We start from the raw sequence: 24,790 nt of genomic DNA, 5'->3' as shown, positions 1-24,790 counted from the left end.
CCAGAGGAGCAGAGCAAGAGAGAGTGGTAATAGAAGAGAGGGAAAGAGGAGTGGAGTTAAGAGAGGAGTTACTTTTTTTTTTTTTTAAAGATGGGTGGTTTTTGTTTGCTTATGGTAGCGACCTAATAAAGAGGAAGAAATTGATGATAAACGACAGAAAGGGGAGAATTGTTGGAGGATGGTAGGAACCAACTGGCCAGACTGCTGTTGTGGGAATGAAGGCTGAGTGTTCGATAAGCTCTAAGTGACACAGACTGACAGAGCCTTGGGCACCCAAAGGCACTGATAATTTGCAAATGGTGTCAGGCTCCAGCTTTCAGGCTGCCTTCTCTGTTTGTAGAAGAAATGGAGTTTTTGGAACATGATATTCCGGATGTTCTTTGGGCATATGGGTGTCCAAAAAACAAGATGCTACTAAATACGAGACAGCCAACAATCAGAAAAATAGAAATAGTCTTTCATAACAGTTAGGTGAAATACCATTTCAACTGCAATTAAAATGGAGGGGAATTTCAGGTTAAACAGTAGTTGGAGAACTTAGCTACATAAATATAAAATTACCCAAGGAACACATACTAAGTACTACAGTGATGGCAACAGATAACACTGGAAGAATCTCAGGAATAACATAAAAAATTAGGGGAAATGAGTTAAAAACAAACAAACAAACACACCTTCCCTGACCCTTCAAGTCCTTTTCTAATAGGTGTCATTTTATCCTTCTCACTAAAATAGTGCAGTGAAGATGGTGGAGAGAAGCAGATGGATTCCAGAGATCTAAGGAGATAGAATTTGAAGGAGATGGAGCTTAAAACCTTTTAAGGGACTCCAGTTACAGCTAGATAAGTCCAAATCCTTGCATGCATCTAGCTCTGCTTACTTCTACTCCCAAGGCATCAGGCAAACTAGCTTTCTTTCCATCTCTTGATTATACCAAGCTCATTTCTGCCTCAGGGCCTTTATACCTGCTGCTGGCTTCTGCTTCCCATTCAGGTCTCAGCTAAAATGTCACTTTCTGACAGGCTTTTCTTCACAGCATTTACCACTCCTGCAATGGTTCTGTTACAGTGTCTGGAATGCTATAAGAGACTGCTCAGGGTTCTTCAGGGTCTTCCCTATCTCCTGATGGCCCCAATCTAACCAAGTAACTTCCTTGCTTCAGTGCCTTCATGATTAAGTGTAAACCAGTTAATGTGGCTCCAGCTTACTTTGCCAGGCTCATCTCTTTTACTCTTCTTTTTGAGCTCGACTGAATTTTTTTAGTCACCCAATTGCATGGTATTCTCTCTCACTTCCAGGTCTTTCCATAGGCTGTTCCTTCCATGATAGGTTACATTTTCTTATAGGATCCTTTATCCTCCTATGACAAAGCAGTTAACAATACACTGATTGAGCACACAGATAATTGAGCCAGACAGCCTGGCTCTGGTTCTCAGCCCCATTATTTACTGTGTGGCCCAGGGCAAGTAACTTCTCTTTACTGCAGTTTCCTCATCTATAAAACAGGCATAATGATTACTGTTATGTTATAAAAGAGGGTTGTTACAGTTAAGAGTGCTTATATGTGTAAAGTTTTTCTGGTACCTCAGACGGTAAAGAATCTGCCTGCAATGCAAACCACCCGAGTTTGATCCCTAGGTCAGGAAGAGCTCCTGGAGGAGGGAATGGCTACCCACTCCAATATTCTTGCCTGAAGAATTCCATGGACAGAGGAGCCTGACGGGCTATACAGTCCACGGGGTCACAAAGAGTCAGACACGACTGAGCAACTTTCACACACACAAAGTGTTTACTTAGAACAGTGCTAGGCACATTGTAAATGCTGTGTGCCTGCTCCTATTATTATATGTCCTCTACTAGACTATAAGTTCTATGAGAACAAAGAATATATATAATTTATGTGTGTGTATGTATATATATATGTCACTACTGTGTCTCCTGCACCTAGAACAGTGTCTAGCACATTGTTCAGTGAGTGAATAAATTATATCTTTCTTTGGATTGGTGCTCCCTTGGTAGTGTCAACACAGTTGCAGCAGTATCAGATATTATTATATATCTTCTTATATCCAGTGTTAGTGGGAAAGGGCAACAGACTTTCCCAGAAGGAACTCTGTGCATTTTTGACTCTGACTGGGTTACATGCCCATCCATAAAACCACCATTCTAACTTAAGGAATGTTATGAGCAGAATGACTTGGGATTGAGTTTATGTGCTCATCCACATGGTCTGAAAATGGAGTAGGGGTGATTCTTTGAATGATTATCATGAGATATAGTGAGTGAATGCTTGGCAGACAAAAAACAAATCACAATTCTGCCCTGGGTAAGAAATTTAAATAGGGAAATGGTTCCAGAGATCCTTACAGTTCAAATATAAGAAAATATGTCACCTCCATATAGATTGCAGCAGGCCTTCCCTGGGACTGCGTGTGGTGGGGGAGTTAAGGCACAGTTCCCAGAAGTTTCAGGGTAAGCTATGGCTTTCTTTTTAGTCATCCATTCATCGGGACACAGTGTCGATATTGATTCTTCTTCCTTTCTGGCTCTGCAGTTCCCCTCTGGTGCCAAATGTGCTCTCATTCCAAAGGCTAATACTTTTGCCAGTAATAACTCTTGGTCTCTATCCCTCCAGACTCTGAACTGCAGAGAGGAGACCGGGCTAGAGGAGGAAGAGTCATGGTGATGAGGAGAGTTGAGTCCTGTGTCTCCTCTTCCCTCTGACTGCAGTGCATTGGCTGCAGCTTTCAAGTTTGTACTGTTGAGGGGAATTCCCTGGATGCCCAGGGGTTAGGACTTCCCACTTTCACTGCCCAGGATCCAGGTGCCATCCCTGGTTGGGGAAGTAAGATCCCACAAGCCATGAGAAATGGCAAAAAAAAAAAAAAAAAAAGTTTGCATTGTTGAATTCCTGGGACTGAATTGAGCGTAGTCTCTTGTTGGGTTATGCTAAGGCACGGGTCTAGGTGGTGGTCTAGGGGCTGATAGCTGGTTTTCCTTGGGCTAAAGGCCTAGTTTTTACCAATTTGCAAGTCAGGCTCCACAATAAGAGTTGGAAAGTAGGGAACTATTAACCTGATAAGCCCCTTGATGGCACATATGAGATGCCCGGAGCGTTTTCATCCCATAAACTGTTATGTGCTTAATAAACAGACTGAACTTAGCCGTGTCGCTGTGCATTCGAGGTGTAGTCAGGTCCCTGACAAAGTCCCCAGGGCTTCTGAGCACTTGAGTATTCAGGGATGTCAAAGTTACCTCTTACACAGTTACTCCTCAATGCATTTTAGATGTGATCGTATTCTTGAAAGAAACCTAAACTTATTATCAGCGGTCATCTCAGAGCATTCAATCCTTTAAGTGCAAGCGGGATCCAGAATCCTGGAAGTACGATTAAGTCTACGGCCCCTATGGGCATCGCGTTTAGTAACCCACGCTAACTTCCAGAAGCCTGAGACCCTGGGGCAGCCACCAGAGCCTCTAAGCTTACTAAGTCCTCAAAGCCAGCGGCCATGTTCACCTGAGACCCAGGGGTCCAGGGCATCAGGCACTGAGGCAGACGCCCTCGGTGCGGCTTGCGCAGGCGCGGACGGCTCGAGAGGGCCCAGGCGCTCCAGGCTGCGCAGGCGCAGGAGCGGCTCCCGGCGAGTCCCGACGGCGGCGGCGGTGACTGAGGGGCCGGGGCGTGTAGCAGCGGTGGCGGCGGCGGGCGGCAACGGAGCAGCCATGAGGGCCGGGCCCAGTCACCGACAGTGAGTGGTGGTGGGAGCAGGGTGGGAGACAGGAAGAAAGCGTAACCTGGTGGAGGGATACTCCGACTTGGGGTTGGGGTCGGCTCTGCCTGTCGGAGGCGAAGGGGCATGGGGGAGGGACAGTTTGAGGTGATGATGGGAAGATTCGGGGCACTGTGGTCAGCTCACCAGCGCCAGGGCTGGACGGCTTCGGGGAGGTCAGGGGGTGCGCGCTGCAGAGTGAAGGAGCCCACCGCAGGGGCAGTGTCCCGCGCTCCCCCGTATGTCATCGTCCCTTCCCCCAGGAGCTTTCGGTCGCCTCTCCCTTTCCGCTTCTTTCAGAGAATGATCTCCGGGGGGAGGGGGGGGAGGGGGAGGGTAGTGGAGGATGAAAGCCCTGCTGGAGATGAAGAAGGCAACTCTGGTCCAAGCGGGGAAGAGCCGCTCGCCCGGAGTAATAGGCTACTCTGGGTAGAGGATGGGGGTCGTTTAAAGCTGGGAGGGGTCTAGGGAAAAGAGCTAGGAGCTTAGCGTCCGACTGGTTCGAATCCACGTCCATCGCTGGTTAAAGCTGATAGATAACCTTGGGCAGGTCCCACTTAACCTTTCTGAACCTTCGGAAGATGTAATGTGTTTTAACGGGCTCTTGCAAGCATCACGTATGTGATTGAGTTCGTTTATAAAAACTGTAAATTGTGAGTACTGTGTCCAGGTTGCTGTATCACCAGCAGTATCACTGGATTTTAGATTTTACCGTTATTAATGGAATGACTGATTTCTTTGTCAAGGCGAAGCATGTTTGTAAAAGCGATCGGCACCGACGTGTTTTCTTTACCGGCTCAGCAGATCCTGTGCAGAAATACCAGTTTGTTCTGTGATGTGACACGTTAGCCATCAGACAAGACTTGTGTAGGAAAAATGCCATACTTTCAGGCATTTTTTTTTTTTTTTACAAATGGTATGTAGCTCCTCACCCAAGAGGGAGGCAGTAGAGAATGGAAGGCCAATCTGTTAAATGCTTTATGAACACAGCCTGTTCGGTTCCCTTGTAGCATAGTTGGTACTAACCTGCTTTATTATGAGTTGGAAAAAAAAAAAAACTAGTTTGAGACAAACTGGGAGGGGTGCACAGTGAGGGATGTGCAAATACGTTTTGTTTCGTTTTCCCAGTTTGTTATTTTTTTTTTAATTGTAAAAAAGTTTTTCTTTGCAAGAGTCTCTGGTTTCCCCGAGGCGCTCTGTCTGTTTTGGAGGTCAGATAGCACATAGCCGCTTTTAGGCTCCACTTTTTGTTACCCTGCTTGTGGAAACCTCCAGGGTGGAGTGTCTCTGAGAGAAAGACAGAAGCAGCTGTGCGAAAGCCTGAGAGGTGGCTGGTTTGTTTCTAAGGGGCCGAAGGAGCTCTCCTGAGGCTTTGTCGTTGTTCTCGTTGTTTAGGGTAGACAAAGCAGAGGACAGAGTTAAACTGTGTACTTGGAGAGAGAGAGAAGATGGCTTTCTAGTCACAGCTTTTGAAAAAGAGGTGAAACTCCTTTCAAAAGGACGGAAAGAGATGATGCTTCAGCTCTGCCAGCTCTGAGGATGGAGAGCTTGAAATGGCGAGGTCTTTTGGAAATTAGTGATTTATCTTTCATCTGACCAAAGGTAGGAGTAGCTGTATTAGATCCTTGAAGGTTCACAGATAAGGAGAATGAATTATTTTATAGGAATGGGGACATGAACCCTCATTGCCTTTAACTTCTCTGTCTGGGCAAGTGTGTTTTACTACTCTTTCTTGGAAATACACGGTAATAGATCATTTTAAACTTTTTGCTCTAGTTGCTTGGCTTTTCCAATAAATTCTCTGTCCATAACAGAGGATAGTTTCTTTTTCTTATTTAGAGGATAGTTTAAAAAAGAAAGTGTTTGTTACTGTTGTCATAGGTCATTTACAGGATTCAAATGCAATCTGTCTTTGTCTACCACATGGAAGATGAAGTAGGGGTGTAAAAATGTTAGAACTAACCTAACCATCGTATTTCTAATAGCTGGATGTTTGTTTTTAATTTTGATGATGCATTTCCCCCTCTATTGGAAATTTCCATCAGTTCAGACAAGTCCATAAATGCCATCCCTATTACGTTAAAATGATAGAGGTTTGTTCAGAGGAGAATTTCCTGTCCTCTCCTTCTATTCTCTTTCCTGTTTGTGGTTCCTTTTATGTAGTAGATTACTGTTACAGAACAGGGAGTCTTCCCCTGAGGGAGAGAAAGGAGATGGTCAGTGCCTTGATTGCCTGTTACAAGAGCTAAAATAAAAGGAATAAGGTTTACCAGCTCGTGTTCATTCTGATAAAATGAATCATTTTTCTTAAAAAAAGCAAGCATTTCATGCCTCGGGGGAACCCTTTTTAAAGCAGTCTATTTAAAAGCAAAATTATAGTGTTTTTACCTCCCTCTCTTTTTCTTTTACTGAGAATATTTGCTTGTAAACAGAACCTTTGTTTCTTCAGATCCTTTCTGATCTTGCCGCCCATTCCTTAGCTGAAGTCTCTTTTGTGATATTTTTATAACCACTAATTAATAATGGGAGCAGAAAGGTTTTTTTTTTTTGTCATTTGTTTTGGTTCTTGGTAGAGTGCTAACAACTTTAAAGGAATAATGTATGAGAAAATGTTTAAAAGGAAAAGTAAAGAGGATAGTGGATTTGTTTATTTTTTATTTACTCAGTTTTTAAATTGAAGTAGAGTTGATTTACAATGTTGTGAGAAAAGTGGGTTTAACTTAGTGAATCTGTAAGTTGATTGTGATGTTTGGAGGGTAAAGAATTCAAGAATGGACCTGTGGTTCAGAGGACCCTTTTGAAGAGCAGGGTTTGCTTACCAGTATTTATTTATTTAGCACAGCTGTTGGCTTAGAGTACCTGCTTGTTAATATTTGCCAAAGGGAAAATAATAACAGTATGTAATCAGCAAACTTGGGTTCAAATCTTGTGCAACTTTGTGTATCTTTGAATAAGCTTACTCATGTATCTTTGCCTGTTTCCTCATCTATGCTAATGCTGTGACTTCAGTCGTGTCCGACTCTATTCGACCCCATAGACGGCAGCCCACCAGGCTCCACCGTCCCTGGGATTCTCCAGGCAAGAACACTGGAGTGGGTTGCCAGTGCCTTCTCCAATGCATGAAAGTGAAAAGTGAAAGTGAAGTCCCTCAGTCATGCACGACTCTTAGCGACCCCATGGACTGCAGCCTACCAGGCTCCTTCGTCCATGGGTTTTTCCAGGCAAGAGTACTGGAGTGGGTTGCCATTGCCTTCTCCGTTCCTCATCTATAAACCAAATATAATTGTACTTCATGAGGTTGTTGTGAAGGTTAAATGTGTTAATATATATAAAGTGTTTAGAATGGTACCTGACACTTAGTAAATGCTAAATGAATGTTAATTATTACTAGTGTTCGTTGGATATACTCATTCTCTTTGTGCCCAAATCACAGGTCAGAGTTGATGATGACTTAGCCCCTGCCCTCTGCTAGTTCACTGTCTAGTGAAGCAAACAGAACTATACAAAGTAATTATAATGGAATTCAATACCTTATTTCATCAAATCTATGGTGCCAGTGATTGTAAGTCTCACAGTTATTTTGCATACCACTAAGGAAGAAGAAATGCTACTGATGAGACTGGCATGCCGTCAGTTGCATCCTGTTACTCGGAGAAATGTGGTGGGAAAAAGCCTGTCTTAGAATTGATGGAAGGACTTCTCTGGTGGTCCAGTAGTTAAGACTGTGAACTTCCACTGCAGGGGCTGCTGGTATGATTCCTGATCAGGGAACTAAGATCTCACATGCTGCATGCCCCACCCCCCGCACCCCCAAAAAAATAATGGAGTAAGAGCTGATGGAAGGGCTGGATTCAGGTGTTGTCAGTAAAGGCCTCTACTGCATCGAACCTGTTTGATAGTCCCTCACAGATGGATGTGGAAGACAGGACATTCCAAGCAGACAGTGAGGTCTGAAAATGGGAAAGGGGAGGGCATTATTGATGTGTACCACCATATCAGGGCAAGCAGCAGGAGGAAATGAGCTAAGACTTTGGCAGAGCAACATTGTCTAATGCAGCAGAGAAGGACAGGAAGCTTGGAACATTTTCAGAAGCGTCATGAGCCTAATTCTTGGATTTAAACTCCTAAAATATTATCACAACTCTAAATAGATGGTTTTGATACAATAAACTGAGAAGTGAGAGTATGTGTGAGAAGTGAAATGGCCAGGGGAAGGGCTGAAGCTTTACAGCTGACCAGAAAGGGGATAAGTGTGAAGTCGCTGTACTCTTGGTGCGAGGTGAATGCTTTCTCGGCAGAGAAGTGTTTTTAATATCTATTTCTGTCTTTTCACTGCCTGTCAAGGTCTTGATTGTGTCCCTTTTAGAGCTTTACAACTCAAGAGTGAAAAGAGTGAATATAACTTGAGAAATGCTAAATTTTATTAAAGATAGATTTAATACAAGGAGAATAATTAATTACTAGATTTGATAGCTCAGTTACAAAATGATGATTTGATTCAGCACTGGAGTGACTGTTTCATGGGGAAATATAGGTCATTTAAGGAGTGATGTAATATTTACTCAAGGGTTGGTGATTAAAAAAAAAAAAAGACTTAAGGGAATTCCCAGGTGGTCCAGTGGTTAAGACTCTGCATGTCCATTGCAGGATTGCAGGGGTCCAGTGGTTAAGACTCTGCATGTCCACTGCAGGATTGCAGGGGACACAGGTTTGATCCCTGGTCAGGGAACTAAAATCCCACATGCCATGCAGCATAGCGAAAATAATAATAGTAAAAGACTCACCCAGAAGAAAAGACTTTGGTACTAATTTTCTAGTGACTAACCCTGAAGCAATTTGGGAAAAATATATAAAACCAAAAACACCATAAACTATGTATTTCTGTAGTGTCTTTTTTTTTTTTTCCACCAGTAAACCAAAATAACTCTTTTAAGTTTTTGAACTCTAGTCTCACTGAAAAATGTTGGTGATAATCCTCAGCAATCAGATTCAACAAACATTGAAGTGCCTACTTTGTGTTAGGCATTGTGGTAGACATTGGGAATTAAAATGTGAATGACATGATCTGTGTTTTTAAGGTGCTCACATTTTAATTGGAGACTGACAAATAGTTATGAATTGTACCAGTATAGTAAGTGCTGTCATAGAGATCTCTCCTAAGAGTTATAGGAGCCCTGGTTCTGCCTGGTGGTGGGAAAGGAGGGTTGGAGAAGGCTTCCTGGAGGAAGAATCAATCGGGTCTTGAGGAATGAATACTGTTTGGCTGCTTCAACAGAAAAGGATTGGAGAAGATAGTATTTCAAGCTCAGAGAGCAACTTGCACAAAGCCATGAATCTATACTGGGAAGGCCAGTGGTTTAATGTGCGTAGGTCAAGGGGTACGAGGTAGGAGTGGAAGGAAGTGAGGTGAGAGATGGGTTGGAGCCTGATTATGGATGGTCTTATTGAGGGGTCTGAATTTTATTTTGTAGGTGCTAGGCAGTCATGGGAGAGTTTAAATCACTATTTAGGAAAAGTAACACTGATGGATAAACAACCAGTTCCTACTGTATAGCACAGGAAACTATATTCAATATCCTGTGACAAACCAGAACGGTAAAGAATATGAAAAAGGATATCTTTATACCTCTCTCTATATATAGGTAACTGAATCACTTTGCTGTATAGCAGAAATTAACACAACATTGTAAATTAACTGTACTTGAGTAAAATAAAAAGAAAGGTATGGAAGTTACATTTTTAAAAGGAGAAATTGACTGCAGGGAGACAGTTATGAGACTGGTATGATGGTCGTTTGAGAGATATTGAAGACCTCAGGTAGTAGGATTGTCGACAGATTGAACAGCTTTTTACGAGACTGACTAGAAGGATCTTACTGACTTTATGTTGAGGAAGGTGTCAGGGAGAAGTTGTCCAAGATGGATTTAAAATTACTTGCTTGGGCAACTAAGTGGATGGTGATGTCATTAACTGAGGTAGGGAACAGAGGAGTAAGACGGTGTTCCATTTGAGGGAAAATGAGTTCGATTTTGGTATGTCAGATTTGAGGTGTCTGGGAAATCCAGGAGCAAATGTCTAACAGGCTTTTGGATGTTTGGATCTCGAGTTCAGAAGAAAGCGTTAGAATCTCCGTAGAATGGAGATGCAGACCTAGAAATCATTAGGGTGTAAGTAACAGTTAAAGCCAGTGTAATGACCCTGTGAGTTTAAGGTCCGGTTGCTTAATGTGTTGATCATTCACATTGTCTGGAGAGATTGGCTAAATGAGAATGTGGCATTCGGTACTTTCTCAGTAGTATAGTAGTTCATACTTATCTTTACTTTATTATTATTACTATTATTTTACTTTACAATATTGTATTGGTTTTGCCACACATCAAAATGAATCCGCCACCGGTGTACACGTTCCCTGTCCCGAACCCCCTCCTACCCCCCCCTCCTCCCCGCCCCCCGACACCATCCTTCTGGGTCATTCCAGTGCACCAGCTCCAAGCATCCTGCACCCTGCATTGAACCTAGACTGGCGATTCGTTTCTTATATGATATTATACATGTTTCAATGTCATTCTCCCAAATCATCCCACCCTCTCCCTCTCCCACAGAGTCCAAAAGACTGTTCTATACACTTTACGTTTTTTTAATGTGTTATACACTTGGCTTAAATTATCAGCTTTTAGGTTGCAAAGAGTAAAGCACAGAACCTCTCATCTTAGTGGAAAAAAATGGTAGCATTTTTTCTTTTTTACCTCTTTATTATGGAAAAATTTAAATAAGTGTAAGAGTAGACAGAACAGCATAAGAAACCCCTATCACCCTGCTATAGCTACAGTAAGTGTCAGCTCACGCCCATCTGGTTCCATCTGTGTAGCCTGTACCCACTAACACACCTACATTATTTTTTTTAAATCCAGAATATCATAATCTCATGAATAAATATTTCAGTATGTAGCTCTAAAAGATAGGGACTAAAAAGAAGTTCCACCAAAAATTAGCAAGCATTTCTTAATAGCATCAGTTATCCAGTCAGTTTTCACATTTCCCCAGTTACCTCAGTATTTTTCAACCATTTGGAACAGTATCCAAATAGGTTCGTACAGAATGATTTTCATATATCTACTACTTATTGTTTAATTTATAGCTTTGCTCTCCATCTCTTCATGTATTCATTGAGATCTATCCTATTTAAAAGCTGCTATCACCTTCTAATCTTTTGGAGAGAGATGTGTGTGTGTGTGTGTAATTGAATCACTTTGTTGTACACCTGAAACTAACACAACTTTGTAAATCAGATATACATCAGTTTAAAAAAAAAAAAGACTATCCACCACATGATTGGATTTATATGACATTCTGGAAAACTCAAAACTGTAGGGACAGTGGAAAACAGATCAGATAGGGTTAAAGGTAAGTGAAATGTTTGACTACAAAAGGGTAGCATGAGAGTCTTTTTGGCAGGTGATGAAACTGCTCTGTATCTTGATTATGGTTATAGTTATATGACTGTGCATTTGTGACAACTCTTAGAACTGAACACTGTAACACAAATTTTACTGTGTAAAATTGTTTTAAAAAGGAAATCTGAGGGTAGAAGACTTTAAAGAAATCTTTAAAGACGTTCAAGAATTCCATAAATATGACTTCTTAAGTGTATTGGAATTTCTTACTTAATTTTATTTCTCTTTTGAATATATTTAAAGTAAAAGATACATAGTGGAAATTTTAGATCCTTTTAGTTTATTTTACTTTAAAATGAAATCGTGTACTCTGATTTTAACACGTCAGGAATACATTACCAGTTATTTTCTATGTTATGTAAGTTTGCTTATTGGCAAGCACGATGCTATTAGATTACCTTCTCCACTGTATCCTTCCTCTCCTAGGACACTGCTGTGTCACCTAAAGATGTTTTCTGGACTTGGTACATGAAAAAATATTCACTAGTGAGATATCTCACATTAACTGAGGGCTATGTGAATCTCATCCAAAGTCTGGTCAAGCTGTCTGTTTTACTAGGGATGACTTAAGTATCCAAGCTTAGGAAGCTTGGATACTTAGAATATTGTGGCAGGAGACATCCATGATATTCTTGGAAGTTGTGTATTATAGCTTCCAGGTGAGAGTGGATTTTCCGATTTGGGAAGACATTGAGGAAATTGGCTGTGATTTTTAGGCAGCTGGACCAGGTCCAATATTGATTAACAGTATTGCACCCCTCTGCTGGGCATCCATCCTGTTCCCTTTGCTGCTGCTTTTTTGGTGAGAGATGGTTTGAAAAATATTTGCTAGTGTGTCCGGATCATGTCTCTACTCTAATCTCCCCCCACCCCCCCAACTACTCTGGTTTTCTACCAGCTCTCAAATTTCTAAGTAGGACTTCTATTTAGATAAAATAAGGTCATTCCTCTTAGTAGGGGATTGTTGGGTGACTGATTAGTCTTCTCTATCTCACCTAAATAATTGTCTGTTCTTGGTAAGTCATTAATCCAGTTATCTCTAGTCCTGTAATGTTATTCTTTCCCCTACTTTTCAAAGGCTATCAAGTGGAAATTATCTTTCTTTCACACCTACAGAGTTTACTATATTCATATTGGCCTTTCCTTTCTTCACTATACTGTTAATTCTCTGTGACCTTGTTGCATCACTGTTTCTCTTTCAACTAATCTTTAGTCTTTCTGTCTTTATTTTTTCTTTTCATAGGTAATGTAATTCACTACACACACAGGTAAATCATTTAAATCTCTAGATTTAACTCAGATCTCTTTCTCTGTCTTTCCCTCTCCCTTGTCCCTTCTCTCCTTCCCTCCTAGAATCGAGGCCTATATTTCCAAAACCCACCTAGACATCCCATAGGCACCACAGAATTAAGTATCTTCTCCATGAAACATTCTAGATTTCCTGCCTAGTTGAATGATATTAAAAGCCTCTTGATGAAAGTGAAAGAGGAGAGTGAAAAAGTTGGCTTAAAGCTCAATATTCAGAAAACTAAGATCATGGCATCTGGTCCCATCACTTCATGGGAAATAGATAGGGAAACAGTGAAAACAGTGTCAGACTTTATTTTGGGGGGCTCCAAAATCACTGCAGATGGTGATTGCAGCCATGAAATTAAAAGACGCTTACTCCTTGGAAGGAAAGTTATGACCAACCTACATAACATATAAAAAGCAGAGACGTTACTTTGCCAACAAAGGTCCATCTAGTCAAGGCTATGGTTTTTCCAGTGGTCATGTATGGATGTGAGAGTTGGACTGTGAAGAAAGCCGAGCGCCGAAGAATTGATGCTTCTGAACTGTGGTGTTGGAGAAGACTCTTGAGAGCCTCTTGGACTGCAAGGAGATCCAGCCAGTCCATCCTAAAGGAGATCAGTCCTGGGTGTTCATTGGAAGATCTGATGCTGAAGCTGAAACTCCAATACTTTGGCCACCTTGTGCGAAGAGTTGACTCATTGGAAAAGACCCTGATGCTGGGAGGGATTGGGGGCAGGAAGAGAAGGGGACGACAGAGAATGAGATGGCTGGCTGGCATCACTGACTCGATGGAACATGAGTTTGGGTGAACTTCGGGAATTGGTGATGGACAGGGAGGCCTGGTGTGCTGTGATTCATGGGGTCGCAAAGAGTCAGACATGACTGAGTGACTGAACTGAACTTGAATAGCCACACAGTTGCCTAAATAAAAAACTCTGGACTTGACCTTAGTTCTTTTCCTTCATCACTCGTATCTGGTTGATATGAGTCTGATTTTAACCTCTGAGGTCTCCTAAATCTACCTTTTTGTTTCCACACCTGTTGCCAAAGTCTTGGATTAGACCATTTTCATTTTTCACTTGGGCAGTTGCAGTAACCTCCTGACTGGTTTGTATGTCTCAGGTCTTATCACCCTTCTGTCAGTCCACCACCCGGTCACAAGAGTGATCTTCCTAAATTCTGAGACTGCTTATTCCCTTTCCCTTTAAGACCCTTCATTACCCACAATGCCTAATACATAGCAGATGCTTGATTTCATTTTCCTTCCTCCTTTCTTCATCCTATTTTTGCTCCAAGGACACTTCTAAAACAAGCAGACAGACATAACCAATAATCTAGTGAATCTCCTCATTAATCTTCAGGGTTTAGCTCATAGTTCATTTCTTCTGTGAAGTCTTCCTAGTTTGCAGAGCAGAATTAATCATTCCTGCTTCTGGGCTGCTGTGATATTTTAGTATCCTGTTATCATTACACTTATTATTTAAATGTTTTGTTTCCTCAGTTGGATTGTGAGCTCTTTGCGGATATGGGTTATGTCTTCTTTAAAAAAATATTTATTTAATGTATTTGGCTGCGCCTGGTCTTGGTTATGGCACGCAGGATCTTTGCTCTTCATTGTGGCATGCAAAATCTTTAGTTGCAGCACGTGGGGTCTAGGTCCCTAACCAGAGATTGAACCCAGGCCCCTTCTATTAGGAGCACAAGTGTTAAGCTACTGGACCCAGGTTAGGTCCAGGGAAGGTCCCAGGTTATGTCTTTTTTACCCTCTCCTAACAAGTAAGCATGCCAAATTTATTGAGTTGATAGAATGTGTTGGGCACTAACCATACACTGGTGAAGAAAGGCATACACTGCTCTTATGGAGCTGATATTCTAGGAGGGCAAACAGACAACCAACAACTTAAAAAAAAATCAGTTGCAGAGCATTAAAATAGAGTGATATATTAGAGGATGAATGGATAGCTACTTAAGATTGGGAGAATAGGGAATATGGAATGCCTCTCTGAAGGTATGGCATTTAAAATCCAGGAGGATACCAAGATTAGCAGATCAAACATTCCAGTGCAAAGCTAAGGAGGAATTAATTCTATATATTCAGTTCAGTTCAGTCGCTCAGTCATTTCTGACTCTTCGACCCCATGGACTGCAGCACGCCAGGCCTCCCTGTCCATCACGATCTCCCAGAGTTTACTCAAACTCATGTCCATTGAGTTGGTGATGCCATCCAGCCATCTCATCCTCTGTCATCCCCTTCTCCTGCTTTCAATCTTCCCAGCCTCAGGGTCTTTTTAAAAATTTTATATATTTATTTATTATTATTATTTTTTTCCAGGGTCTTTTCAAATGAGTCAGTTCTTCGCATCAGGTGGCCAGAGTATTGGAGTTTCAGCTTCAGCATTAGTCCTTCCAATGAATATTCAGGACTGATTTCTTTAGGATGGACTGGTTGGATCTCCTTGCAGTCCAGGGGACTCTGAAGAGTCTTCTCCAACACCACAGTTCAGAAGCATCAATTCTTCTGTGTTCAGCTTTCTTTATGGTCCAACTCTCACATCTGTACATGACTACTGGAAAAACCATAGCCTTGATTAGACGGACCTTTGTTGGCAAAGTAATGTCTCTGCTTTTTAATATGCTGTCTAGGTTGATAATAACTTTTCTTCCAAAGAGTAAGTGTCTTTTAATTTCATGGCTGCAATCACTATCTGGAGTGATTTGGGAGCCCCCCAAAATAAAGTCTGTCACTGTTTCCATTGTTTCCCCATCTATTTCCCATGAAGTGATGGGACCAGATGCCATGATCTTAGTTTTCTGAATGTTGAGTTTTAAGCCAACTTTTTCACTCTCCTCTTTCACTTTCCTCAAGAGGCTCTTTAGTTCTTTGCTTTCTGCCATAAGGGTGATGTCATCTGCATATCTGAGGTTATTGATATTTCTCCCAGCAATCTTGACTCCAGCTTGTGCTTCATCCAGTCCAGCGTTTCTCATGATGTACTCTGCATATAAGTTAAAAAAGCAGGGTGACAATATGCAGCCTTGACATACTCCTTTCCCAATTTGGAACCAGTCTGTTGTTCCATGTCCAGTTCTAACTGTTGCTTTTTGACCTGCATTTTCTCAGGAGGCAGGTCAGGTGGTCTGGTATTCCCATCTCTTGAAGAATTTTCCTCAGTTTGTTGTGATCCACACAGTCAAAGGCTTTGGTATAGTCAGTAAAGGAGAAGTAAATGTTTTTCTAGAATTCTGTTGCTTTTTCAATGATCCAACTGATATCGGCAATTTGATCTCTGGTTTCTTTGCCTTTTCTAAAACCAGCTTGAACATCTGGAAGTTCACAGTTCATGTACTGCTGAAGCCTGGCTTGGAGAATTTTGAGTGTTACTTTGATGGTGTGTGAGATGAGTGCAATTGTGTGGTAGTTAGAGCATTCTTTGGCATTGCCTTTCTTTGGGATTGGAATGAACACTGACCTTTTCCAGTCCTATGGCCACTGCTGAGTTTTCCAAATTTGCTGGCATATTGAGTGCAGCACTTTCACCTTTTAGGATTTGAAATAGCTCAACTGGAATTCCATCACCTCCACTAGCTTTGTTTGTAGTGATGCTTCCTAAGGCCCACTTGAATTCACATTCCAGGATGTCTGGCCCTAGGTGAGTGAGCACACCATCGTGGTTATCTGGGTGGTGAAGATCTTTTGTTTAGTTCTTCTGTGTATTCTTGCTACCTCTTCTTAAAATCATCTGCTTCTGTTAGGGCCATACCATTTCTGTCCTTTATTGTGCCCATCTTTGCATGAAAATTTCCCTTGGTATCTCTAATTTTCTTGACGAGATCTCTAGTCTTTGTCATTTTATTGTTTTCCTCTACTTTGTATTGATCACTGAGGAAGGCTTTCTTATCTCTCCTTGGTATTCTTTGGAACTCTGCATTCAGGTGGGTGTATCTTTCCTTTTCTCCTTTGCCTTTTGCTTCTCTACTTTTCATAGCTTCTCTACTTTTCATACTGTTTGTAAGACCTCCTCAGATAACCATTTTGCCTTTTTTCATTTCTTTTTCTTGGGCATGGTCTTGATCACTGCTTCCTGTACACTGTCATGAACCTCTGTCCATATTCTTCGGGCACTCTATCAGATCTAATCCCTTGAATCTATTTGTCACTTCCACTGTATAGTCGTAAGGGATTTGATTTAGATCATAGCTGAATGCTCTAGTGGTTTTCCCTACTTTCTTCAATTTAAGTCTGACTTTGGCAATAAGGAGTTCATGATCTGAGCCACAGTCAGCTCCCCGTCTTGTTTTTGATGACTGTATAGAGCGTCTCCATCTTTGGCTGCAAAGAATATAATCAGTCTGATTTTGGTATTGACTATCTGGTGATGTCCATATGTAGAGTCTTCTCTTGTGTTGTTGGAAGAGGGTGTTTGCTATGACCAGTGTATTCTCTTTGCAAAACTGTTAGCCTTTGCCCTGCTTCATTTTGTACTCCAAGGCCAAATTTGCTCATTACTCCAGGTATTTCTTGATTTCCTACTTTTTCATTCCAGTCCTGTATAGTGAAAAGGACATCTTTTTTGGGTTTTAGTTCTGGAAGGTCTTGTAGGTCTTCATAGAACCGTTCAACTTCAGCTTCTTCAGCATTATTGGTCAGGGCATAGACTTGGATTACTGTGATATTGAATGGTTTGCCTTGGAAACAACAGAGATCATTCTGTTGTTTTTGAGATTGCGTCCAAGTACTGCATTTCAGACTCTCTTGTTAACTCTGATGGCTACTCCATTTCTTCTAAGGGATTCTTGCCCATGGTAGTGTTTCATATGTTAGAGGAGCAGAAATAAGGCCGATGTGGCTTTGCATATGGTAAGTGAGAGGGAGATGGTGCAAGAAGCGGCCAGAAGGCAGATGACATTGACAGCTCAAGTGGTCTGCTTCCTTTGGACACTTTTAAGTAGGGATATGATGTGAGTTGATTTGTAATTTTAAAAAGTTATTACTCTGGTTACTATGTGAAACTGGATTGTAGAGGGATCAAGAGTGGAGGCAAGGGGACTGGCTTACAAGACTGTTGTACTAAATCAGACGAGATGATGGTGACTAGGACTCGGGAGATGGCTGAAGAACTGTAGGAAGGTAGAAGGATTTGGGATATCTTTTGGAAGTGAAGTTGACAGGGCTTGCTCAGGGATTGTCAGTAGCCAGAGGGAGTGAGGCAGAGTGAGAAATCATGCATAGGTTCTGCATTTATTGGCTGGAGAACTAGATAGGTAAATGGTGATTATTGAGATGGGTAAGACTGTGGCAAAATATATTTGTCAGGAATTCTGTTTTGGTCATGTCAAGTTTGAGCTGTTTGTTAGACAGCCACCTGGAACTATAGTGTAGTTGGGTAGAAAAGCCTGGCGTTCCGGGGAGAAACCGGGGCTGGAATTGTAGAGTTGGAGATCATCAGCCCGTAGATAGAAGTTGAAGTCGTGGAATTCAATCAGGCAGTCACTTAGAATGGTTTGTGTCTAGAGAAGAGAGGTGTGACAGAGGACCAGCTAGTGAGGTAGGCGGAAAACCTGAAAGAGTGACGTTATGGAAGCCAAGTAAAGAATATGTAAAGAAAGGAGGAGAGCCCTATGATATCGAATGCTGTCTCAGATAAGAGCAGTACCTGTGGGGGATTTGGCAACCTAGAGATTATTGGTAATCTTGAGTAGAATTACTCATTGGAATGGTGGTGACAGATGTCTGATTGTAGTGGATGGAGGGAGCAAATGGGATGAAAAGCATTTCAGTTTTGCCTGATGACATCGAGGTTTGGGAGGCTATTTCTAAAAACTTCCTGTGTCTGTATTACTAAATCCTTACCTATTTGTCTTCCAATGTGGTTATATATTTTCATCAAAGCATTACAATTTTAGTGTTTTTGTACCATCATTTTAGGTAGATTTCTGTTTTCTAAAAACTGAGTTTAATGAGCATTATGAGCAGTACACATACACTGCTGAATGAATGAGACTGCCTTTAAGGATCAGGTTCCTGGTCTTGGAAAGGCAGACTGACTTGACCTTGGCCTTACGATACATCAGTTTTCTCAGCTGTCAAATGAGGATAACAGGACCAGTTTAGCTCAGTGGGCGGTTGTGAGGCATGACTACTAATGAAAATAATTGTAAAACACTTTTGCAAGTTAAAGTGTGATATAAATGCTAAATAATAGTTCTTTATTGGGATGTTGTGAAAATTAGCAACATACTGTCTGTTAGAGCCCTTAAGTTCCTTTTGAGAAAGGTGATATATTTTTATAAATACTATTTGCAGAGAAAATAGCTCAGGATTTGGAAAAAGGCTGCTATCCTAATTTCTGAAATGTAACAATAATGGAAACATGATGACACAACTTTTTATTAAAGAGATTCTTGCCCAAAGGTTTATTATGTTACCATTTTAGAGGATTCATATGACAAGAGTTTTTACCATCTTGGCTTTTTGATTCAAGTGAGGCTGTGAGGGCCACCCTACAGCAGTTAAAATGCTGACTGTTTAAAGGACTGGTGGGAGTGATTTATTATCTATATTTAAAATGTCACAGTCAATCAATAGAACCACTCAAAAAAAGCGTTGAAAAAGCATTTTAATTTATTTTAGGCGACACCATATAGACATTTTAATGCAGGCTTAGGTGATGGCTGCAGTTAGAATTTAAAGAAGGATACGGTGCCATTTCAGGCAAAACTGGCACTCTTTGTTCCACACCTGCGTCTAAATATAGAATCAGTGGCATCATTACCTGTAATGTACTTAGGAAATGCCTGAAATTTGAATCTGATGAACTAAATTTTTCTCAACCTGTAAAGTGGCATTAACAATGGAAGAAAACTGGGATGTGGTCCTTTTGATGTTTAAAATGATAAGGGAAATGGTTAAGCAATAGTCTGCTCAGAACTTGACCCTGCTGACAGCTCAGTTGGGATCTTGTGTATTGTTTTTTTTTCAGTGGTGGTAGTTTAGTTGCTAAGTCATGTCCAACTGTTTGTGATCCCATGTGATCCTACCATGCTCTTCCATGGTATTTCCCAGGCAAGAATACTGGAGTGGGTTGCCATTCCCTTCTCCAAGGAATCTTCCCCACCCAAGGACTGAACCTGGGTCTCCTGCATTGCAGGCAGATTGTTCACCAACTGAGCCGCCAGGAAGCCCCCTTCCCCCCCTTTTTTTTCCAGTGGGGACCTGTGTATTGCTGATTTGAAAACAAACTGGCGTGAAGTTCTTAGCTTTATGTAGGTTGGAATTGAAATCTTTTTTTTTTTTTGGAATTTCAGTTCCACAATCCATTACCTCTTTGTATCAAGGGCAAGTAAAAGGTTTAGGTTTCTGTTCCTCTCTGATGGGAAGCCTGTACTAGTGTACTTGTTTTGCCACACCCAGACATTATTTGCTTTATTTCTGCATTTGGTGTTTGGAAAGGGGGTCTCTGAATGGTCTGCTTCCCCAGCAAAGACATTTGAGTAAGTAAGCTTTCTTTCTTGGAGAAGATTTACTTATGAGGTTGTATTTAGGCTTTCTGCTACTTGCTTCTATCATCTGCTTTGCTCAGTGTAAACTCAGGGATTGGCTTCAGATTCTTAGGTAAAGGTTCATCTTAAATTCTTATTTTAGTTCCTTCAAATTTGATTTGTGGTTGACCTACAGGTATCCTTTCTACTTAACTGTTTCTTTCCCAGAGTAGGTATTTCACACAGCTGCTATTTTCCCTTTCGATTGTTTCTGTTTCTCATTGATGTGTATAAGTTCTTTGTATTTTGTGGCCAATTCTTTATCGTAAATGCTGCAGATATTCTTTAAGACTGTATATAAGAAGTAAGAAAGCAGGCTATTGCATCAAATGCTTATCCCAGATGATATTTGGTTCAAATGTTTTGCCTTGGTTATTTGAGCAATGGTAAGCTTCTTTTGTCTCTCTCCTTCCAAAGACGCATAGAAAAGCTCCTTCTGTCTGAAGTAAAGTGTTGGCTCTGTGTTGGTTATAATTTGCTTTTTCTGGCTGGCAGAGCCTTCTTTTTGTTTTCTGTCTTCTGACAGATTATAGGATTGTGGGGAAACAGCGTCCAGGGCTTTTTCAGGAACTGTGCCATTTTATCTACAGGAGAAGCCATTGGCTTTGGCACTAGAGGAGAATTGGCTGTGCATTTAAAGATGCCAAATCATGCTTGATTCACAAGTTTGCTGTCTCATTTTGTGTATGTGTGTGAAACTTTTTTTCAGGATGTTGGCTTTTACTTTTTCTACCATGTGCTGTGCTCCATCAGTATGAGAAATCAACAACTTGTTCCTTCTCTCCAACTCTCCACCCCCAATACACACAGTCCAAACATCCCAAACCATAGCAAAAGATGGAGCAGTCATTTTGAGGATTAGGGAAGAATACACCCCACAAAAGTTTCCATTGCCCTTTGGTGACTTTGAGTTTTAATTCTGCTTTATCAGCTAAAGTTTTTGTCTTTCCTGTGTAGGCTTAAATTATTTAGATGGGGAAATGATTTGGCAACCAAGATGTCTCTCTACAGAGGCTTTCCACAAGCCTTGATGGAAGCTAATTTTCAGAGTATTCTGTTTCCTAATTTGGGAAACTTAATTTGTGAAGACAGAACACATTTAGGAAACTTGTACTTATTTATCCTTGACATACTCTTTTCAGGGGGTGTAGTATAATTTATCCTGATTTCAAATAAGAATTTTTATAATCCTGTAAGCAATCTTAACTCCAACTGTATCTGTTACCTTCATGCTTTTAAACTGGGTACAATTGATTTTGAAACCTAGCCAACTAGATATTTTAGCAAATCTTCCACAATGTTAATGCCTCATTCTCCTACTTTCTGTAGATAACAGTTTAAAGATACTTTCTAAGTGTAGGTATTTCCATTTAAATTAAGATGGGAATATAGTTAATATGAGAATAAGCCAGTTTGAGTAATCTTATTTGTCTAGTATGAATGATTATATGGATACATGTTTTTTTCCTCCCTCTGCCAAGTTGTCCTTCCCAAACCCACAGTCTTGCAGAAGTTGGGGTTTGGTTCTCATGTGCATTCTCTGTTGTGGTGGCCTTTTTTTGTTTGTTTGTTTGTTAAACTGGTGTCTTCCTTCACTAGAGTAAGCATGTTGAAGACAGAGATCATAGCTTATTCGTTTTTTTGTCTTTGGGGTCTGTAATGTTCCTGGTATGTAGGAATGCAGTAGTGGTTAGATAGTATCACCAACTCAATCAACATGAATTTAAGCAAACTCAGGGAGATAGTGGAGGACAGAAGAGCCTGGCGTGCTGCAGTTCATGGGGTTGCAAAGAGCTGGACACAACTTAGCAGCTGAACAACAACAACAGGGAGTGCAATAAATATGTGGTGAATGAGGGAATGAATGTGTGCTTAGTTGCCTCCGATGCTTTGTGACCCCATGGAGTGTAGCCGACCAGACTCCTCTATCAATGGTGATTCTCCAGGCAGAATACTGGAGTGAGTCGCCATGCCCTCCTCCAGGGGATCTTCCCAACCCAGGGATCGAACCCAGGTCTCCTGCATTGCAGGCGGATCCTTTACTGTCTGAGCCACCAGGGAAACCGGAGTCCGTGAATAAATGAATAAATTGAATTCCCAAATACAGTGAATGGAGTTTATACTTCCCTCTAGTGTCTGAAAGAGAAAGTGCAGCCAGTTAAAAAAATGTTAGTACCTTGCTACATTGAAATAATAGTCAAGGCATTGTCTTTTTTTTCTCCTCCCCAGATAGCTCCCACACTTGTTGTTTCAGATGTGTTCTCTTTAAGTCTAGTAAGTAATAAATTTTCCTATCAAAGTCTGCATTCTGTCTCTTGGGTGTTTGAATTTTATAAAATGACACTGGCAGGTCTTTATGGGGGAAAATGCCTTTTTAATTATTTGCTTATTTATTTTTTAAGAACAAAGGTTTTTTTCCTTTGCCATTATGGTTATTACAGGGTATTGGATACAGTTCCCTGTGCTGTATCCAGTGTGACCTTGCTGTGTATTCATTCTGCATATGATAGTTTGCATCTCCTAACCCCACCCTAGTCCCAGTCCATCCCTCCCCTCTGCCCTCCCCCTCGGCAGCCTCAAGTCTGCTCTCTCTGTCGGTGAGTCTATTTCTGTTTTGTAAATAACTTCATTTGCATCTTTTAGACCCCGCGTATGAGTCGTGTGGAGTTTGTCTCTGGCTTACTTCACTTAGTGTGAGCGTCTCTAGGTCCGTCTGCGTTGCTGCAGGTGGCATTCTTTCATTCTTTTTCTGGCCGAGCAGTATCCCACTGCTTATATGTACCACATCTTCTTTATCCCTTTGTCTGTTAATGGACATTTGCGCTGCTTCCATGTCTTGGCTTTTATAAATAGTGCTCCTGTGAACATGGAGGGGAGTGCATGTATCTTTTCAAATTACAATTTTGTCTGGATATGTGTCCAAGAGTGGAATTACTGGATCATATAGCAACTATTAGTTTTAGCTTTTTGAGGAACCGCCATACTTTTTTTCCTCCATAGTGGCTTCAGCAATTTACATTCTTACCAACAGTGTAGGACGATTTCCTTTTCTCCACATCTTCTCCAGCATTTGTTATTTGTAGACTTTTTAATGGCCATTCTGACCAGTTGGGTACAGTCTGTTGATTGCAAAGAGTCAGACACAACTGAGTGACTAACACTATGGAGAGTTGTAACTGTTTTTGTGCTTTTGAGGATTTTTGGTAGTTCAGGTGTCTGTGGGGAGGGAATAGACTCATTAGCTAATGAGGACACTTTTGTGGGCAGTATTTAAAATAAAAAAAATTTCACGCTTAGTTCTTTTTATCTGGAACCTAGTCTCTGAGACTAATGAAGTTTCTCCAGAAATCTATTTAAGCCCAAGCCTTTTAATTTGGGTTAGAAAAAAGGGCTGGCCTTTTTTTAAAAATATTTTTTATTTGGCTGCACTAGGTCTTAGTTGCAGCATACAGGATGTTTAGTTGAGGCACCTGAACTCTTAGTTGTGAAAGTGTGGGATCTAGTTCCCTGACCAGGGATCAAACCTGGGCCCTCTGCATTGGAAGTGCAGAATCTTAGCCACTGGACCACCAAGGAAATCCCAACAGTGAGTGAGTGAAAGTTGCTCAGTCATGTGTGACTCTTTGCGACCCCTGGACTACCCAGCCCATGGAATTCTCCAGGCCAGAATGCTGCAGTGGGTAGCCTTTCTCTTCTCCAGGGGATCTTCCCAACCCAGGGATTGAAACCAGGTCTCCAGCACTGCAGGCAGATTCTTTAGCAGCTGAGCCACAAGGGAAGTCCCAAACTGGCTTTTAATAGGCATGACACACAGTTCCTTTTCCATCTTCCCAGAACACTGAGGTTCATATTATATATGAAATGCTTTGAGCTCCACATAAGAAAAGGCTACTTAACGTTAGTTTTTTAGTTGTATTAGCACTGGGAACTAAGTGGACTTGTAGAATGTGGTGTAGATTAGTTGCAAGAACTTTGTGGACAAAAATGACAGCGTAGGTAATAACTTACCTTCCCCATTACCGGTTTATTTTTCTTAAACGAACCCCTTCTACTGCTTCACCACTATACCTAGGGAAATATTCTACAATCTTTAGCATATTCCATCCCAGCAGTGTTAGGTTTCTAACACTGACATTAGTGATTGAGGTGTTGATGCAACCTGCCAGTTATGCGGAAGCTATTGCTGAGAGTTTTTTCTAATGTTAAGTGTATGGCTTGAACAGGACTTAGATATTTGTTTCCTAATTGTACTGAAACCTGCTAAGGGAGTGGTTTATTTGGGTTTAACTGGATGTAGATGACTTGAATCTGAGCTGGGTTGGATCCAGCTGTGTGTGTGTGTATGGTGTTTGTTGCAGGTGATTTACTGTATCCCTTCTCCCACCGCACCAACTTGCAGATAAATATCTTCCCAATATGTGTCCCCCTCCCCCCTTAATTTCTGCGTCATGGGAAGCAGGAGTTTCAGACAGGGTGGATTGATGTGTGCAGCTGATCTAATATGCAAACCTGAATCTATGCACGGTTATGAGGGAGTGCAGTTGATTAGTCTGAGAAAAGAAAGGTGAGGCGGAGGCCTGGGGAGCATCTTTTTGCTGTCGAAGGTCTCCGGATGGCTCTTGCTATGCAAGTCTGAGGCACTGACGGAGGTACTGCCTGGATGGGGGTCACTCCTCACACCCAGGCAGGGCGGGGGCGGGGGGCGCAGGGGAAGGGGCTTGGCATCACCTGGCC

General features: G+C 41.4%; 1 protein-coding gene and 1 non-coding gene across 3 annotated transcripts in view; one reads left to right on the top strand and one right to left on the bottom strand.

The window, feature by feature from the left end:
• The window catches only part of FAM222B (family with sequence similarity 222 member B), a 57,397-nt gene continuing 36,218 nt past the window's right edge, over nucleotides 3,612-24,790 (top strand). The window contains exon 1 of one of the 2 annotated variants that reach the window (XM_018064321.1): nucleotides 3,612-3,749. The gene's annotated coding sequence lies outside the window, so the exon portion shown is untranslated. The remainder of the gene's footprint in view (nucleotides 3,750-24,790) is intronic. The other variant, XM_018064322.1, reaches the window with a different exon arrangement.
• Nucleotides 23,560-23,632, bottom strand: TRNAG-UCC. The gene has a single exon. It is a non-coding gene; the product is annotated as a tRNA-Gly (tRNA).

This window comes from Capra hircus, chromosome 19 (assembly GCF_001704415.2).
Source record: "Capra hircus breed San Clemente chromosome 19, ASM170441v1, whole genome shotgun sequence".
Taxonomy (NCBI): domain Eukaryota; kingdom Metazoa; phylum Chordata; class Mammalia; order Artiodactyla; family Bovidae; genus Capra; species Capra hircus.
The sequence above is the reverse complement of the archived record's forward strand: the minus strand, read 5'-3'. Positions and strand labels throughout refer to the sequence as shown.